General features: G+C 40.8%; 1 protein-coding gene across 1 annotated transcript in view; it reads left to right on the top strand.

Moving 5' to 3' along the window:
• The window catches only part of PCCB (propionyl-CoA carboxylase subunit beta), a 1126289-nt gene that overhangs the window by 206154 nt on the left and 899116 nt on the right, over positions 1-21019 (top strand). The window lies entirely within an intron of this gene.

Raw genomic sequence — 21019 nt, 5'->3', positions numbered from 1 at the left:
AAAGCAGATGCCCTATGCTGACCGCCTTAAAAAACTCCAGCTATACTCTGTCGCATATCGTCTACTCAGAGACGATCTCTGCTTAACATACAAGGCCATGTCAAGCCCAGAGCTGTTGGACATGCTGCGCTTAAAGAAATCCCAATCCCTCAGAGCCACACGCTCCAGGGATCTAAACCTTGTCATCACAATAAACAAAACATGCCGGAGGGATAGGTTCCTGACCCAGAGACTCCCCAGACTCTGGAACAGACTGCCCATACATGTCAAGCAGAGCTCCTCCTTGGCCCTCTTCAAAAGGAACCTTGACGATTGGATGGGAGAAAGGAAATTCACCCCGGGGATCACATCAGTCGCCCTGCTAGACAGGGGTCCAGGAAAGTAAATAGTGTGGGAAGAAATATCCAGGTATTTTTTATGGCTAGGCTTGTATAGGCCGTAGGGCCGATAGTCTAGTACCAACCTATTTCCTGCCTTCCCTTAAACTTCATTCCTCCTGAGTATTTATTTGTTCCTTCCCTTTTCTAAAGATCCCACTTCCAGTTCTTTTATCTGTTCAGTACAGTTTGTTTAGATTTTGATTTCCATTCATTAGTAAATATTTTTGGCTGCCAATAGAATTGAACTTAATGCCTTACTGTGTCTAGTTAATTCTGTTATATAGCAGTTTTGTTCAGATTCCTATTTATCTGTCTGTCCGTCTGTCTATCTATTTTCTCCAGACTTTTATACTCCTCTAAAGTTACTTTGCTACTGCTTGCATTATAGTGAGTGGTTTTATTGTGACATAATGTTTAGGTTCACAAGTTAGGGAAAGTTTTCAAGCCTTGCTGCTTTCAAGGAACATTATCTCAGCAATTGTTAGATCAAACAACAAAGCCCCAGCCCAAAAATTTGAGAGATATGGTAGTATATGGTATGTTTAATATGCCTGCCATGGAAATAACAAAGGTACCATCAGTTAAAGGAACTTTGAAATGTGGTGAGTGCAATATATGTACGCATATTGTGAGTACATTTCACAGCATGAATAATGTCAAATTTGAAACTAGGAGCACTTTTTCTTGCAAGAGTAAAGGAGTAGTATATGCCTTGAGGTGTTCCTGTTACCTATATTATATAGGGGAAACAGAGAGTTTCGTGTTAGGTTCATGGAGCATATGAAGGATATAAAAAACTGTAGGGAAGATAGTGATTGCTTCACATTTTAAAATGTTTCATAATAATGATGTTAATTTGTTGTATGACACTGTTTTAGAACAAATAGAATGTATAGATGTTAAAGAAGATATATTAAAACAAAAATTGCTATATAAGGAAAGTATTTACACTTTAAAATATAAGACATTGCTTCCTAAAAGTTTAAATAATGAATTGAATTGGAAATGTTTGATTTAATGGGATACTTGTTTTTTTTATTGTTTAATTGATCAACTGAATGTAATTAATGATAGAATATAAAAGGCAGAGATTTTTGTAGTTTTTTTATTCCTTGAAGGTGGTAACACCGAGGTGCTAGAAATAATTATTTTCTGTTTTTACTATGTGGTCTTCATTTGTTGGAAAAAGCAGCTGGAGAAATTTCCTTTTGGATCCTGGTTGTTGTTTTTAATGCCGTACTGTGTCTAGGTAATTTTATTATGTAGCAGTTTTGTTCAGATTCCTATCTATCTATCTATCTATGTATCTATCTATCTATGTATCTATCTATGTATCTATGTATCTATCTATCTATCTATCTATCTATCTATCTATCTATCTATCTATCTTCTCCAGACTTTTATACTCATCTAAAGTTACTTTACTACTGCTTCCATTATAGTGATTGGTTTTATTGTGACATAATGTTTAGGTTCATAAGTTAGGGAAAGTTTTCAAGCCTTGCTGCTTTCAAGGAACATTATCTCAGCAATTGTTGGATCAAACAACATAGCCCCAGCCCAAAAATCGAAAGTCTTCCTAAATTTTGTTAGATTAATGTTACCTCTGATATATTCAGAATTTTTTTCCGTAATTATGCCATTCTATGTGTTAAATAAATTCTAGTCTTATTATTACATAAGTCAAAATAGAACTTTAAATTATATTTGTATGTGTTTTGATTATTATATACTTCCAAACCTAATAAAGACTGAAGAAAAGAGTAATTAAACACTTTATAGGCAAATATAAGCTGCTCCCTTATACATCTGTAATGGGGGGTATAAAGATTTGTTGAAATGGGTCTACTTCTAATGGGCGAAAGACCACTTACCCGAAACTGAATTTACCAAGACGACAACACCGAACTGTTAATTTACCAAACTATCACACTACCAGATATTTTAACAAGGAAATTGTGAAGTTATTGAGAATCAAACCCAGCTATCTCAAGGCCTTATTACAGATGCCTGTCACATTATTTTTTAAAACAAAAAGTGGAATCTGTCAGTATACCAAGATCCTTAATATTCACTAACTTCCATTAAATCAAAAGTAGACAATGTAATAATAGATCTCCTTAACTTTTGTTTGCCAAAGTACATATTGCACTTTTTCCTCACTAAATGAGAAACCATCTGTACTCACTTATATAAGCATAGTAAGTACTTACTAATTATTAGTGAAACAATTGTCATTATTAACAAAAAAATCCAGTGTTTCAATCTTCAGCATACTTAACCAACAGTGATCATTGGGTGGAATAGAGGCATAAATTATGTTAAAAAAAACCCTGAGCACATCTTCCCAAGGAACTACTGATTTCACCAGTGTTGGATTTGAGTTTTTTCCCCTTGAATCAGTACTCTTTGGGTTCTGCCTCTGAGTGAACTAGTGATTATTCCATCTACATAAATATTGGTTAACATTATGTTGTTCCAATGCCAAGTCAGTAGTGTGGAATGATAGTACATCAGACGTATGGTTAAATCCAAATAGATCACACCTGTGTTAATTCTTATCTCCATAGCCCTACCAATGTAATCATAAAAGCCTGACAAATTAATGCATGTAGAATGGCCTTTCAAAAAACAAGTTGAAAAATATCAAGCAAAGCAAGATTATTTCAAGTATGATTTCACTAATACATCTCTCCTAATATTTAGATAATATTAGTGTTAGACTTACTGTATGCTACTTTTGTACTGTCATCTTATCCCCATATTTAAAAATTGGAGTAAGCAATCATTCCTTTAAAGCACTTGGTATATATCCATTATAGATTGTAGAATTAAGTGTTGCAGTTAATATATTCACTAAATCTAAATTCCAGAAATACAATCTGGTCCACTCGATGTATCAGACTTAATTTTATTTAAGGCTCTTAACATTTCTTCAGTAATTTTATAACATATTTTTTCTTACAGTCGGTTCTTTTTTCCATGGATTGAGAATAATGATCACTTGTATCAGTGCCAAAATGAATAAAATATTCATTACATTTATTAGCTTTCAATTCATGATCACTAAAATCATTGAGTCATCTACAGGAATAGATTCAATGTGATTAAGTTTCATTCCTGAAGGAATTGATGCATTTATATTTTTCTTGGTGTTTATGTGGTCATTTGCCAACAAGTTTTCATATTTTATTTTTTAATTTCATATACTTGAGAATAGTTCCTTACTTATAATTTCACCATACTAGGAATTTATTCTGGAATGTATTGTTCTATAGCAAGTTAGACAGTAGAGATTATGTATTATCATAACCCCCACTAACTGATTACCTCAACCATCTGTACCCAGTCCAAAGACAACAAATTATTCCTAACTGATACTAATCAGTTAAACCGTAATTATGATTGGGTAACTACTTCAAATGAGAAAAACAAATGATCAGATAATGCTAAAGGAGGAGAAATCTGAATACTTTCAATTAAAACTGGATTATCTGTATGTAACAAATCTGGGATATAACTACCTCATATCAGTTCTAGTATCAGTTGTGTAATAATGTGATACTTGAAAATCTCAAATTCTCTTTCACAGTTATTTTCTCTTTCATTTACTTGGCAGTCAATGGTCAGATAATAAAAGCCATGTATCAGTACCTGATTTCTGTAATCTAAATTTATATTTAATATAGAAAGATAATCATAATGAGTGTTTAAATCCATTGTAGGTGTATGATAAATTATCAGTGTTATAAGATCATGCAACAGTATTCCAAAAGCTTGGACTGTTACACACACCAGCTCCACTATAGTCTTTAAAGTTTATAAGAAATTGAATTTCTAACCTATAAATTTACACATCCACCTCTTTATTTGTAAACATTCAAATTTGCATGCATTGGGTTTATAAATGTATTGGAGGTAATTGTACCGTTAAGACGGATAAGGACAATAAGACTGCTGGCTTTAAAAAAAGTGTGTGGCTACAAGATCCCTCCCTACAAATCATATGAGCTGTGCATAGTGTCTTGGCTCTGACTGTCAGATATGTAAACATTTAGTTCTAGGATCATTTTTGGCAGGCTATACTGAAATTGCCCCTCAAAGAGAACTCCTTGAAAGAAAAGGATAGGGATAAAGAAAAACAAAGACAATTGATGAGATTAAGTTGGATCAGCAAGATAAAAGAAATAAAAGGAAAATCAGAAGAGACAAGTACTTCAGTTCTGGAGAAGCTTTATGCAGCAAAAATCCTGAGAGTGGTGATCATTTTCTCGCCTCATCCAGGACCCTCCCTCATTACTACGCCTTTGCACCTGGCATCTCTTGAAAGGCTTAATCATTGAGAATGATGAACTCTGCTGTGAAGAGAAGAGTAAGAAACTTCTCCTTGAAGCAGGAGCTTTACTGCCTTTTTTCTTCATGTCCCACTTCAGCTGCATCCTTTTGCTCCTCTAGGTCCCGCCACAGTGCCATGCAGTTGGATTAGGACAAGATAATGACTGGATTTTTAAGGCTCAATTTCCATTTGGTGTTCTTTCTGAACTCTCAATGTGTGGGGTGGCACCTGAAGATCCCCAGCCCCCTTTCATTGCTGTTTCTATCCCAGGATCTGTTTCTGTACTGGGAGTATAGGAACAAGCAAGACATGCCCTGCTGATATTCTCGATGCTCTAGAATCTTACTTTCTCCACATCACTGCTGTTGTTGCCACTCGAAGCAAACACCCCAACAGTGTCTGGGCTGATCCCCAGTAGGCCCAAAAGAATCGGTGTAGAGGGTAGGGTCTGGTGCTGATTCTGGTCCTGACCTTTCAGGGCTGCTGTCTGCATAAAAGCTCTTAGAATTCGATCTTTTGATGCTGAACCCCTCTTTGGTTACTTCTGCTGTGGGAGGATTGTCTGTGCTGGTAGTCCATGCTCTTAAGCACTGGTACTGATATGGTCAGCATGGATGGCTTCTGCTCTAGGTACTTCAGTGGGAGGTTCGACGCAGAAGAGATCAGGCTCTTCTGGCATAAACAAGCACCTGCTCCATCATTTCCATCCTTGAACAGTATTAAGGCAGTGCATTTTAAGATGTTAAGCATTCTTGCTCCCAATACTGAGGACATCAGAGCCACAGATTTCCGTGGTCTGGATTGCTTTCTGTATAGCAGAGCACAAACTATCACCCCCCCCCCCCCCACCCTGAGTCCACCTAGGAAAAGACAGACTAAGAGGAAGCACATAGATTTCCCTTAGGAGTCCCCTTCCACAGATCTTGATGAGAGAGAGGCTTGGACACCAAGTTTGGTGAAATTCTTAAAATGATGACCAAGGGGATCATGGCCCACTGACCACAAGGAAGAGATCCTCCAAGAAGCTTACAGGTCTTCACCAGCAGAAGCCTGAGTGGGATCTTCCCCATACAAACTTATCGACATGGTGTGTGCTCCAAGGCCTTAGATGGAGCTGAACTGATGGACCCTGTTCCACATAAGCCTGACAGAGTGCTGCAGACCACCAAGGATAGACCCACTGGAGTAAGGATTCCCTTGTCAATTGCATTGTATTATCAGTGGCCACCAAATGTGAGGTCACCGAGGATGCTGAAGCTATCCATCCTACTAAAAAGATTCTATGACTAAACTGAGAAAGTGATTATATACATGAAGCAATTTTTCTGTCAGATCAGTGAAGTATTTGGTGCATATGATGAGGTTTCAGAAAGACCTGGCAGATAAAACTATGGAAACTCAAACATTTGCTGTCTGGAGATCTTCATAAGCAGTTAAGAGATGAAGGTGGCCACTAATCTTCATCTTTTTACTGTCCGTGTGTTTTTTATATAATGCAGGAGATAGAAAAGGTAGATTCACTGGTTCAGGTATTGCTGTGCTGTGTCAGGCCTGTCTATACCTTACAGACATCACTAAACACTTCAGTGTCAGTGTCTTCTTTGATGGAACCTCTCTGCCTGGGTAGAAGATAATGGATAAACTGTTTCAATGTTAATAACAGCGCAAGATGCTCATAGCTGTTTGAGTCAAATTCTCAGCTGCTCTGAAATCATTTCAAAGAAACTCGAAGTATCCCACGAATATCTGGTTTTGGAATTCTGTATAGCCCCAGCATACGCAACAGCAGTACAGCAAAGGCTGCTAAGGTAGAGGGAATTTCTCTGGTAATTGGCACAGCTCTAAACAGTGGATGACCTGTTTAGGTTTCAACCAGTATGAACCCTAAACAGTTGCACGACTGTCCTCCTGTGGAGTTAGCTGGGCAATGGGTTTTCAGTGCATCTCCTTATGTGGCTGGCCAACATGTAAGACAACTGGATCAGGGAAATCCTGTCCAGATGCTACTCAATACTCTTTTTAGAAATGCTCCAACAACCTCCCCTACTGCCACCTCATTAGATGAGGGTGGCCCAGCAGGAGGTAAAAATAATCTGTGAAAAAGAGCCACCTAAGAGGTCTCACCATAGTTTGATGGATAAGTACCTGACTGATTGATTGACAGAATCATATGATTAGGATTGGGAATATTTGCTCAGTCATCAACCGTGTCCCACAGGGCTCTGTTCTGGAATGCCCTGTTATTTGGTTTATACTTCTCCAACATGAAGTCTGATCTGAAGTGACTGTAGATACTCACATTTGGTGATAATTGCATACTGGGGCAGTTATGAAATCCCATTCTGACACTTAAATTCTCCAGAATGGGCTGGGCCAAACAAATGCCAAGACGTGCGTCATTTGTTTTGTAAATCTAACATTGCTGTCATATAGCGTGTCTATATTAGATGAACAAAAGTTTATCTTAGCGAACGCTCACATGAGCAAATATCCAGTTACTCGAAACAGCCCCCAACACCCCCTCAAATATATATTCCAACTCCAAGATCACACTACAGTGAGGAAAAGGCAAATATTCCCATCTTCACTGTACCACGATCTCGCAACTGCGGTTTCGAGTTCCGCAATATTCGCTCATGTGAGCATTCACTAAGATGAACTTTCGTTCATCAGATATAGACCCATATAGCATGTAAATGCCATTCCACTTAAACTTGACTCAGTTTGAGGGGCTTTAGTATGTATGTTAACTTGTTCCCTTAGACCTCCAGTTCTCTACTCTAGTTAGAAAATCCTTTGGCCACCACATTTTTGTCCTGGTTAAAAATTCCTTTTGTCTTGCACAGCATATCCTTTGTAGTATTGTCTCAAGGTCTTAAGAAGTTACATTCACATTTTATTTCTCTCTTATTAGGTCTGTCATTGAATATAATACCTCCTTCAGCATGTACCTCACTAAACACCAAAGCCATCTTGAGTGATTTCAGCATTTCCACGTCAAACAGATCTCAGGTCTCAGTACCTTTAGTGACTTTGGTAGACTAAAAGACCTGTACATTTGATTGGTGTTGTATAGGCTCCTGGGGGCAATCATTAAATCCCCCAGTTTTGTAGATATCCTTCAGGAGGGTCTAGACCAGACAAACGATTGGTGCTAGAACCATGGCCTAAAACTAAATGCAAAAGAAAACATTATCATACCCTTTGGGAAGTCAAGTACCCTTGCAAATTACAACATCAATAGCATACTCCTATTTTTTGACTCAGAGGTGATAGATCTAGGTACACAGATAGATAGATAGATAGATAGATAGATAGATAGATAGATAGATAGATAGATGGCCTGAACTTTGACTACCATGTGTCCACAGTGGTGAGGAAGTACTTCTATGTGGTACAAGTTAAAAGTAAAGGTATGGCATCCACATCAAAGGAAATGATAGTCCCACTGTACCAGTACTTGAGTACATTGCACCATTTGTCATGTAATGACTAGGCACTTGCAGCCGCTGGAGTGACCTCAAAGGTTCCTCACAAAGAAAATACAGGGTGTAAATGACATGTCTTATGCAAATAGACTAAAAGCCCTGCCCTTTAACTAGGTCTTCTATCTACTATTAAGGGGTGACCTGTGCCTGACCTAAATCCAGCCCTGATGGAGCTGCTACACATCCGCAAATCAAACAGCATGAGGGTCACGAAATCTAGGGATCTAAACTTAACAAAACATGCTGCAGAGATAAATATGTATCTCAGAGATTGCCCCTTCTTGGGAACAGGCTTTTTATTCACATTAAGCAAAGTCCATCCCTGCTCCTCTACAAACGCAATTGGGATCAATGGATGGGGAATTGCAAATTCACACCTGGGGTAGTGCCTATATCCCTTATGGACAGGGTGGGCAGTCTGTAAGATACTCATTGTAAAGATAAAAATCCATGCCATCTTCTTGCCCCTGTGGCCCATATATTGGGTAAAATGGGGTTATATTGGCTAGGCTTGTAAAGGCTCTTACGCCATTAGCCTATCAGTCTCCTATGAACCTATAGTTGTCTGTGTTATGAATGACCTAACACTCTTTCAGCTCCTTCACTTAAATAGAAATAGTGATGAAACAAACGCCAGCTCTGAAGACCTAACCCAGTATTACCTCATCAACAACACCAGGTGGTATGAGTGGTGCCTAACCCAATGTATTCCCCATTTTTGGAATTGGTTGCCCCTTACATTTTGAGCAAAGTGAACAATCTTTTGACCCAATCTGGATAACTGAATGGGCGGTTACTAATTTTCACCTGGGATGTACATGGACACTGTTAGTTTGCCACCAGTATTGGGTGATGTGACCGAGCTTCTGAATGATATCAGTGGCTTCAAGTTGTGTAAGAACAATGATCTTTATCTGGACTTCCCTGGAAAATAGCAGTAATAGAAGAGAAGGATCTAAAATTCACATAATCTCAGGATCTCTCTTCAGGCAATTTTCTTTATCTGGATCTTCCAAACATGAAGTTGCTTAAAAATTGTAGTCTATAAAATCAGTCCACATGAAAATGCCTTAAGCACCTAATTTCTACTGTATCAATATTCTTTTCACAAAAAAAAGACAGTTACTTCATAAATGATTGTAAAAAGAGTAACACCAACTACAATGAAGTGCATCCAGAAAGGTCTACTAGAACTATCTCGCAAACATCACAGGAATACACACCAAGGGAATTAAAAATTGACCTCCTTGTGCAACATTATCAATAGATCCAAGGGGAAGACTTCTCCTCCCTCTAAAACTGGACCAGACAATATTAGAAGCAGTGAATATAGTAACAGAGATAAAACAACGGGAACTGAGATCTTTAGAAAAGGGTAGGAGCAAACTGTGTAGGAAAAAATTGTGAATTGTGGGAACAATGCTGTACTGGGGAGGAGTGAGGTTTAAAAGAAGGCAGGACTTAAATGAGCTGTGTAATGTTTGAAAATGATTGGGTAATTTATAAGTGATATACTCTTAGACCTCTCAAAAGCCTTCAATACTGTCTCCCACCCTTTGCTACTTTCACAACTCTCTCTCTTCTGTCTCTCCGCTTCCACTATAAACTGGTTCTCTAGCTATCTTTCAGGCAGGCAACAAGCTGTCAAATGGCAAAACTCCATCTCATCCCACCTGAATACCCCTACCAGAGTTCTGCAAGGCTCCATATTTGGCCCCCTATTATTCAATATCTTTATTAATAACCTGCTCTCCACTCTTTTTTCTCTTCCCCTTCTTACAAATCCCAGTTAGCGAATTCATGCTCGCTTGTAGTATACAACTCCTTACTTGTACCTAGCAATCTCTTAGCCTACTGCATCTAACTACCTATCCCACAAAAAAAAAAAAAAAACACATTCGACTTTTAATATTTTTGCATTTATTACTTTTGATTAAAATATGTTTGATCTGTCTTATAACCAGAAATTGTACAATGTTAATCTCTGTAATCTTCATGCAATCTATGTGTGGAGCTTAATCTTTGTATAATCTGTATATGGAGCTTTTGTCCCCAGGACTCCATTGAAAACGGGTTCTTTAGGTCCAATAGACTATCCTGGTTAAACAACTACAAATAAATAAATAAATAAACTTTCACACCTCTGTCTCTGATGCCAAAGTAATTCAGTATGCAGACTATTCAGTGATGGTCTGCTCTGCCAACTCAGTTTCTAATCTATTAATTAAAACACAAACTGCTTTCTCCACCACTGAATCCTGGATGTTCAGCAACGACTTAGCATTGAACCCAAACAAAACTAAAATCATGATTTTCACCCCATCCAAATCTACCATAGTACACAAAGATACTTTCAACATCTATAACCAAAATAAATCCCTAAATAGAAATCATCCCACACACAAAACTACTTGGAGTAGTCGTAGATGAAAAACTAAAATTCGATATCCATGTACAACAAAATGTCAAAAAAAAAAAATCAAAAACTTCTAGCAATCTAAACCTCACCACAACAATAAATAGGACGTGCTGGAGGGATAGATTCCTGTCCCAGAGACTTCCCTTGATTTGGAACAAGATTCCAGTCTACATTAGGCAGAGCTCCTCGCTAACACTCTTCAAGAGAAACCTTGACGAGTGGATGGGAAACAGAAAGTTTATCCCAGAGATCACTTCACTGGCTGTGCTGGACAAAGGCACAGGGAACTAATCTAAGGGGGTGGCGAAAGCCAACACATTCTGGCTAGGCTTATAAATGACTTCGGGCAGATAGCCTAGTACCTACCTATGAACCTATGTATAATGTTTGCGACTGGGAGTGTGTCAGTATGGAATGCAATGTAAAATGCTTGCAACTAGAATTGTGTTGGCGTGGTTTGTTTTAATTTATATAAATGTATGATTGTTTATGTTGTAAGTGATGGTTGAATAAAGATGTTTCTTGTTTAAAAAAAGAAGGGCAGGAATTGAATAATGTATGTAATGTTGCTTAGGTTGTATGATACACAGCAATATATGTGACTTATATTGTTTATTAATGTTAGTTTGCTAATACATTTTGATTAATTTTGTATAACTGTAAATTTGTCTATGTCACAAGTGATAATTCAATAAAGGTGTTTAAAAAAAAGAAGTTTCCACTACAAGAAATTTGTAACATCCTGAGAATGGACAGTAATGGTTATAGTCTAATCAAGTTTTCTGCATGGTGATATCTTCCAAAGCCAAACCCAGGTCATTCCGCAGTTGTCCACACAAATTCTTCTCACAATAAAGACTTGGGAAAAACAGTATGCCATTAAGAGGATCTTTCTCTACCTCAGTAGAAAAGTCCCAGTCCATGCAGGTCAGAAATCTAAAGGATTTGTCCACTGATAAAAATACAGGATAGCAGCAAATAATCATATTATTACAGTATCAGCTTCAAAGTTTGACACATAGGTGTTCATAGGTGTTTACTAGACGAATGACCACAAGGGCCTTTTTAAGCCTAGTCATTGTCCCTGTAATAAAGATTTTAGTACAATGAGTCAAGATACCTGGCCCAGTTTGAGCAAGAATTGTCAGGCATGGCTTGGTTGTTTGACATACAGGAATAAAGTCCTTAGTACAACCCAGAGAGTTAAAGTAACAGCTTGGGTACTCAAAGAACAAAGATGGAGGAATGAGAATAAGTGACTGACACCTGCTCGTCTATCTTGGAGGAGGGAAGAAGTGATTCCAGTCAGCCATTCACCACAGTGCAAGTGGTCTTGCACAGCACCAAAACAGCCAGGACCTGGGATGTGAGATTGGGGGTACCAGGCTGGTATTGATAGCTCTTAATATGTGCAAGGGAAGGGCATAGTAGTAACCTGCAATGATACAAGTGCTCCATTCATCCACCATGGGGAGGGGTGTAGGGATTATTACAAAAGTCCTGGGCTGTCCTTCTTGAGGAAGGCTTCTTAATAGACCCTCTGGGCTGGAAGAAGTGGCAACAACAGGAGAGATATAAGATAATGAGAGAATCTGTGGTGGTATCAGTCCTTTTCTGTGGGCTCTTTTGTTAGCTTAACAATAAATAAACAATGAAAAAAATAAACTCATCAAGCCTGTTCTCACAATGTGATGGTAAAGACAAATTAAAAGGGTAGCGGACATTTGGATGAGCAAGCCCTGTAAGATAGTCCAAACTGGTCCAAGATGTTCTGGCATTAGCAAACCAGTTCCTTGTTCAAAGAAAAGTTGGTAAATGAAATCACATGAGGTAACTAGTTTTGCAAATAAGCATCCCAAAAATTCACTTATTAATGTAAAAACTTTAAAAAAGATTCTGCTAAATCTGTCAGCACTATTGCTGTGGAAAACAGATGAGATCATCTTTTTTCCATACTAATGCTGTGTTACACTGAAAATAAGCAGATTATCCCTTCACCCCATAGCCTTGCTGAAGTTATCTTTTTCATAGGATATTTTAAATTAAACTTAGTGCAGCCCATCCTACTTGTCAGTGACTAAGGTCAGTATTTCCACGTCAAAGCTGAAAACATACCCCAACAGACTGTGACATGCTTGCTAGGGAGATGTTGATGTATTCTCTAGCAAATGGTTTGTCTGCTGCACTCTGATGCATGCACCAAGGTGTGGGCCATGTGCGAGTGCCATTATTCCTTTAGTGGTACATAGCGGCACATACTGCAGTAAACGCACCTGTTTTATTCTGAAAATAGGTTGTCACCTGTCTTTTCCCAAGTCTTTCTCCATTAGCATTCCTGACACCTTTCTGGTAGCACCTCAGCTAAAACCGAATCTACTGTTAAAAGTATGCCAGTGCTTTTATATAAATAAGGCTAAATCTATCTCAGTTTGACAGTATCTAGCTACTGAATGCAGGGGTTGCTTTTTCTGTCTGTTAAAGTTCATCTGCAGTTTCTCCTTTTTTCTATTCCTAATTAATTGTTTATAACTAATTGTTTGTAATAATTTCACACCATTAAATCCAGGTTATATCCTCCCCTCTGCTGCTTAGTAGTAAAGTAATTTGCCTGTTGCAGAAATGTTATCCATACCACAACATGTCAGCCCCCACCCAAAAAAAAAAGTACTGTATGTCAGGGAATCAGTAAGACTTCTATAATGGTAACTTCTGATATACAGAAAAAATATTGGGCGATACCACCTCCTCCTGAACTAACCATTTCATTGCCAATGGGTGTCACAACTTGTGCAATGATCTATGCAATTTGACTATAGGAAATTTGCAGAGGAGCATTTGGCAGTTATAACAGAGGGACAATCTCTCAGCATTTCAACCTTTGGTGTCAGGAGACCTCCCACCACAAAAGCGGAGATTCCTCACCTTAGTTTGACTTTATTTCAAACCTGAAAGGAGGGGATTGGGAGAGGAATTGCATTAATCCTTCAAAATCACCTGTCCTGTTGATTTTGACACAGATAGAGGACAAGCTCCTACAGGAGATGTCGCATTGAATCAGGAGCATTGCAAGCTGGGGACAGTGGAGATTTCTGATTCAAAAAAGAGATGTCTAGAGCTATTGGGCATGGAGGAACCCAGGCCATTAGCTGTGCCTCTAGCCTTACCTGGATTTGAGGATGCACTTGAGTTTGCATCACTACACCACCTACTCCCAGCCACCCACCCCAAGAAAACTATAATGATTTTGCAGGGTGAAGGAGGGCCTTAAATATCTCTGCAAAATGCCAGTGGTGAATTTGACAGCAGTGTTATTGAATGCCTGTCAAAGATCACTTGACCTCAGGTCTTTATGCCATACCAAGCTGACAAAGTTGAGTATTGGACAGATTAGGTAAAAGGGTATACATCTCTATCTGTATTAAGGGAAATAAACTGCCAAAGTCACATGCATGTTAAGAAGTCATGAAAGAAGGAGTATAGGCTTTCTCAGCTTTCATATTTAAGTATGCCATTAAGTACAGATGTAATGTAGTGGATGCCATTTACATGGCAGAAGTGATTGGAGCAGTACTAGAGAGGCATGCCTGAGTCAGACTGTAGCTCTTCCCAGAAAATGATGTGGGGCAGCTGTTACACACTCCCATAGACAAGAAGCTTGTTTCTGTTTATCCTTCCATCTCAGATATTTATGCATTTGGAGCACCAGAGTGAAAACTATAGAAATAGTCAAACAAATGTTTCTTCCTCCCATTCGTAAATATTATTGTAACTGTATAATTTTGATGCCGAGGCATTTTTAACAGTACCAGTAGCTACGTGGATTTATTTTCCTTGTTATTTCATATTGTCATGATAATACTTTGGAAACTGCAGATAATTTTGTCTTCACTTACTTTTTTTTTTTAGTAGGTTGGAGCACATTACCATTGAATGTGTTAAGAATCGATTATAAACAGTGAATGCGCAGTATTTTTGAATACCTTTCAAATTACTAGGTCATTTCCGCTGGTTGCATCATCACTTGTGCATCACTGAAGGAAAAGAATACGCATGCAAGGTTGCAAGTTTATATCTGTACTGATTTTTCTGTGTTTGTTTTGAGTTGATTCCCCCCCAGCAGCATGCAGTAGTAATTGCAGTGCATCTCTGGATAGTGACTTTGGCATAAACAGCTATCAGCCAATTATCTGCACAAGAATGTGCCCTCTTGCATTAATGTAATATTTTTTTCTGGTACCTACTTTATTTTATTTAGGGTCGTGAGAGAACCACAACCCATCTTGGCAAGCCAAGGGTACAAAACGACTAGATGAGACTTCAGTCCATTACTGTGCACTCGTGCGCACACACACACACACACACACACACACACACACACACACACACACACACACACACACACACAAGCAGTTTAGTGGATCACCTGCAGAAAATATAATAAAAAATGGCTTCAGGGCGCAGAGAGGTGCAGAAGAGGAGTAATCAAAAAAGAAATAAGTTGCACCAAAATTCCACGAACCAACAACGTTTATTGCATAAACACAAAGAAAAAATGTAAGCGCTTTTGCGATAGTCAGTATTGCTTCATCAGACAAATGGCATACAATAGAAAGCAGTTTAAATATCATGTGAAGTTAATTAACTGATGATGTGAAGTTGTTAAATCTCTCCGTTTATTCTCACTGATGGGTTCGGAGCCGATCCTCGGCTCCGACACGGCCGATAGCAAAGCTGAAGGTTTGCCAGTAGCTCGAGACCAAGCCCCTTATCCCACAATGCACTGCTGGAATTACCTCAGATCTAGTTTACCGCGGCAAGAGAGATCTCGGTGATCCAGCTAGCTCGGACCATTTGTGGGAAAAATAACAGCAAATTTTATAAAAAAAACTTTCCTTTTTGTTACTAAGATAGTTGTGTGTTAGTATTAGGTCATTTCATAATATAATCCATAGTTTTAAATAGTTTTAAATAGTTAGTGCTCTGTTGGCTTCTTGGTTTGTGTGGACCTTTAGCCCTATTTACTTTTATTAGTCTTTCTAATAGTCAGGGTTTTTCTCTGTGGGCCTCTTTAGCCTTATATTTGTAATCTATAATTATATTGTTATAGATAGTGCCCAGTTTGGGCTTAGTTGTTTTGTGGGTCTTTACAAGTGAGCAAGGACTTTACTGTCTTACTTTTTGCAGTTTACTGTTTGTTTTATTAACTATGTCGGATGAAAAGGAGAAATCCCATCCTAAATTGGGATTCAAAAAATGCCCAGATTGTGGGCAGAAAATGTCCGTCACTGACGGACACATTCAATGTGTCTACTGTCTGGGGGCTAAACACCTCCAAGACACTTGTAGCTTTTGCCATTCTTTTTCTTCGAGTCCTCTTGGAGAGAAGGAGGAAGCTAATAGACAGGGGATTGCTACAGCAATCTTTTTCTGAGGTGTTGAGTAGCCATGAGGGTACTAGCACGTCCTCCAAATCCAGATCTTCAGACAAAGTGACAAAAAAGACAAAAATTTCAGGAGGGGGGTCATCGGTTCCACAGACCTCGGAGCTGAGTGTACCTTTGATTCTAAGCCAGCTCTCAGTATTGGAGCCGGTCTCTGAAGTTCCTTCTTCCCCTCTGCTCCAGTCAGCACCTTTGGTGCATTCAGCTAAGTCCTCAGTCATCCTTTCAGATTTGGACATGGATCGGCGAGTGCAGAAGCTTTTACAGGCACCAGGACTTGCCACATTGTTGTCGGCCCCAACCAGCTCGTCGGTGCCGAAGACCATGGAACCGGATTTGTCTACTCCTCCTCCGAGCCATACTGGACTCTCGGAGCCAAAGGAAACTGAACCAACGGTTGTCGAACCCTTGGAGCCGATACCCGCACCGATGTTATTGGCTCCATCTACTCGGATGTCCTCGGCACCGACCGAGGACCCTAGGAGCCAACGCTCTCCCGTCGGGTCTGGGGAGGATAGTCGAACCGATTTGTCGGTGCCGACTCTTCCTCTCGGGGCTTCAGCTTGGATGAGCTCGGCTCCTACCTCGGGCTCGGAGCCCAGGGTTTCGGTGCGGGAGGATCGGACGGTACTCTTGGGTCCGTCCACTCCTTCTCGTCGGAGCCATGGTGCTTTTGATGCTATGAGGAGAGTTTTGTCTCCAAAGACAATGTCAGCATCGGTTCAGCCTTCCCTCTCTCCTCAAGCTCCTGTGTCTGTTTCTTCATCTACCAGTCCCTCTAAGCGTAGAGACCCCGAGCCTCAAGTACCCCCACAGGGTGTCCCCTGCTCTTCTGAGACCTCCCCAGATCCCCCCACTGAGGAGGTGCCCAGGAAGAGACTGTGTAAGAGGAGGCACTTAGACTCCCCACAGGAGTCTTTGACATCTGACACGGACTTAGATGAGTCAGAAGGGTCCCCCTCGATCCCCCTCTGAGGATATCTCCTTTGCAGAGATACTAGAGATCCTTAGTCAGAGGGGCAATTGGCAGTCCAAGACCCCTACTGAGGATGAGTCCATGCTCTTGAAGGCTTTTGGGTCTCAACCTTCCACTTCTTGGGTGTCTCCGCCTTACGACGAGCTCATGGAACTGATTTCTCGTAAGGCGTGGGAGTCACCGGAGGCCATGGAACCTGTTCCTCGTAAGCCCAATAAATTCATATCTGCCCCAGTGGACAAGACATTTTTGGCAAAGGGAGTGCCTGTTGATGCCATGGTGGTAGCTGCAGCCACCAAAAAGGAAGTATCTGAGACATCCACCTCTATCCATCCCCCTAACAGAGATTCTAGGGTCATGGATAGATATGGGAAGCACATGTTTAGTTCAGCGACTTTTTCTCTGCGATCACTGAACTACTTAACCCACTTTACGAGACTACAAAGAAATCTCCTGAAAGAGCTAGGAGATACTCTCCAGGGTACAGTAGCTGCAGGGGTGGCTGACAAAGTCAACTCCCAGCTCACTACCCTAAACTCAGTGGTAAACTCGTCCATGCGTCTCATATCCTATGCAGCTGATGGTTCAAGTAGAGCCGCTAGTTCGGGCATTGCTCTTCGAAGACGAGCCTGGATGCATCTCTGTTCCTTTACGGAACCCTTTAAGTATTCCTTTATTAATACCCCATTCGATGGCTCATCAGTGTTTGGGCCCAAAGTAAAGGAAACTTTAACCAGGTGTGAGCAGGAAGGCAAGACCTTATCTGCCATTGGAGTCTGTTTTTCTACCCCTACTCGGCCCTACCCCAAGGGCCCTAGGGGAGGGAAAATGTGGTTCCGAAAAGCACCGGGAGCCTTTCAGGACACACGTGGAGAAACCCCCTCTATAGGCAGAGGAGGGGGTTATAACGGAAGACGCCACCCCCGCAGCAGAAGGGGTCCGCAGCTATAGGGTGACAGGGGTCAGTTCTCCGGTCAACCCTACCAGCACCCCTAAAAGGGGGGCCCGACTGTTAGGCTCTGGAGGCAGTCGAGGGTCGCTTGTCTTTGTTCCCAGAAGCCTGGCTAAACATAACTTCAGATACTTGGGTACAAAGCATAATTTCCAGAGGATATTTCATACCATTCTCTTCCCCTCCCATTCCTGTAAAGAGAATCCCAGATGTTCCAATCAATCTCAGGGAACAAGCAATCGTAGAGGTCCACAGATTGCTAGAAAAAAGAGTCATCCAACCAGTCCCAGCAGACCAATTTGGATTTGGAACTTACTCAAGATTCTTTTTGGTAGCAAACAAAACAGGGGACTGGAGACCTATCTTGGACCTCAGCAGACTCAACCAGTTTGTAAAGAAAGAGAAGTTCCGAATGGTCACGCTTCAGTCCATTTTTCCCTTCCAAGGGAAAGGCGATTGGATGTACTCCATAGATCTCAAGGACGCGTACTATCACATAAAGATGAAGAGACGCTCCAGAGATCATCTGCGTTTCCGGCTGGGAGCCAATCATTACCAGTGCCCTTTAGTCTTACTATAGCCCCCAGAGTGTTCACCAAATGCATGGCAGTGGTCACGGTTCACCTGAGACGTCTAGGATTCCAGGTGTTTCCATACCTAGACGATTGGCTCCTCACCACTACCACCAGGCATCAATTGCCTCAGGCAACACAATACATTCTGACACTCTGCCATCAATTAGGCATTACAATCAACTTCGAAAAGTCTGCCTTATCGCCATCGCAGCATACCATTTTTATAGGAGCAGAGTTAGATACCTCAACTACCACTCTACGTCTCCCTGTCGAAAGAGTCTCACTTCTCCGCCAAAACATCAGCTCACTGGTGTCAAAGAACAAAGCTACAGCAGCAGAGGTATTGAAGGTGCTAGGTTTGATGGCGGCAGCAATCCTGGCTATACCACTCTCAAGGATGCATATGCAAATTCTTCAATGGCTTCTCTTTGCTCAGTGGTCGTACCAGAAACTACCGATATACCACATGATTCTCATCATGGATTCTTGCAAGAGAGACCTTCGGTGGTGGTTGAAATCTCTTCATGTCACAATCGGAAGACCCTTTGCCCCCCCCCCCAGTAGCCACAGCCACTGTGACCATGGACGCTTCCCTGATAGGGTGGGGGGGCATTTTCAGGGAAAGACTGCCCAAGGCACATGGACAGATGAAGAATCACATCTGCACATCAATGTTCTAGAGTTGAGAGCAGTACTTCTGGCGTTGCAGTACTTTTAGGACTCTCTCCCTCTAGGAGCTATTGCAATTCAGATGGACAACATGTCAGTAGTCTGGTACTTGAACAAGCAAGGCGGAACCAAGTCTTGCCCCCTTTGTCGAGAAGCCCTCAGGGTCTGGCAATGAGCTGTGTCATCCTAGCATTTTCTGTTAGCAGTGCACATCCCAGGGAAATCCAACATGATAGCGGACAAGCTAAGCAGGGCGATATTGCTCCCTCACAAGTGGTCTCTCAAACAGCAGGTTGCAGAGTTGATTTTCCGCAAATGGGGCCAACCTTGATGCAACCTCTTTGCCAGCCACATCAATTCAAAATGCAGAAGCTACTTTGCCCTATTGCCACCTCCCAGTCATCCCCCGACAGATGCACTTTTACACGATTGGCCCACGGGTCTCCTTTATGCATTTCCACCCTTCCCATTGATACCCAGATTTTTACAGAAAGCAAAATCGCTGGGAAGGACTGTTATACTCATAGCCCCCTACTGGCCTAGACAGATTTGGTCCCTGTTTCTCCACCATCATCTGTTGGAAGATCCATGGATCCTGGACCCAGTTCCGGACCTTCTGACACACCCATCGGGGGACCTTCATCCTTCACTGCAGTCTCTGAAACTGACTGCTTGGTTAATCCACTTCCCCTAATTGCCAGGCTTCATTCAATTTCAGAAGATACAAGACAAATTCTCTTGTCTTCTTACAAGCCATCTACCAGGAAATTATATGGCAGTAAATGGAAAAGATTCTCAATCTGGGCCAACATGCAGAACATTGACCCTTTCTGAGCTCCGCTATCATCTATTTTAGAATTCTTGACAAAAATTTTTAAGGAAGGGGCAGCAGCTGCTACAGTTCGAGTCCAGTTAACTGCCTTCTCAAATTTTCACCTTGGGTTTGGTGGCTCAAATGTTATGGGCCATAAATTATCTAAGACTTTTCTTAAAGGCGTTCTTCATTTGAGACCTCGTATCAAAATTCCCTATTCTCCCTGGAATTTGAACTTTATGCTGTCTCAGAATATTCTTTCCCCTTTTGAACCAGCATCTTCTTGTGATCTCAAATTTTTATCCTGGAAAACTATATTTCTCGTGGCCATTACTTCTGCCCGCAGAGTGTCAGAACTTCAAGCTTTATCTATCAGACCACCCTACATGATTTTCCATGCTGATAGAGTATCTCTCAGAATAAACCCCTCATTTTTACCTAAAGTGTGTTCTGAGTCAAATATCAATCAGGTCATTGAGCTGCCAGTCTTTTTTCTCAACCACTCTAGCAAATTGGAATACACGCTGCACAAACGTGATGTACACAGACGGCTCAGATTTTATCTTGACAGAACTAAGGATATTAGAAAATCAGACCAACTTTTTGTATCCTTCTCAGAAGCCAGAAAAGGCAATCCAGTGGCTAAAGCAAACTTATCTAAATGGTTATCCAATTGTATATCCTTTGTTTATGAAAATGCGAGCATGCCATTAACACACAAACCTAAGGCTCATTCTACCAGAGCCGTCTCTACGTCTTCTGCTTTTCAAGCTAAATTGCCCCTTGACAATATTTGCGCTGCAGCCACTTGGTCTAAGCCTCATACCTTTATCACGCATTACAAAGTAGATAAGGCTTCAAGGGACAGGTCTTCCTTTGGTTCCACAGTACTGAAGAACATACTCCCATGAGCCACCCAGGATTGAGGGTGCTAGGGATGCTACCCATCAGTGAGAATAAATGGCGAGA

This window comes from Protopterus annectens, chromosome 4.part1 (assembly GCF_019279795.1).
Source record: "Protopterus annectens isolate FY-2018-M chromosome 4.part1, PAN1.0, whole genome shotgun sequence".
NCBI classification, from domain to species: Eukaryota; Metazoa; Chordata; order Ceratodontiformes; family Protopteridae; genus Protopterus; species Protopterus annectens.
Note: the sequence above shows the minus strand (reverse complement) of the source record. Positions and strands in the feature narration are given on the sequence as shown.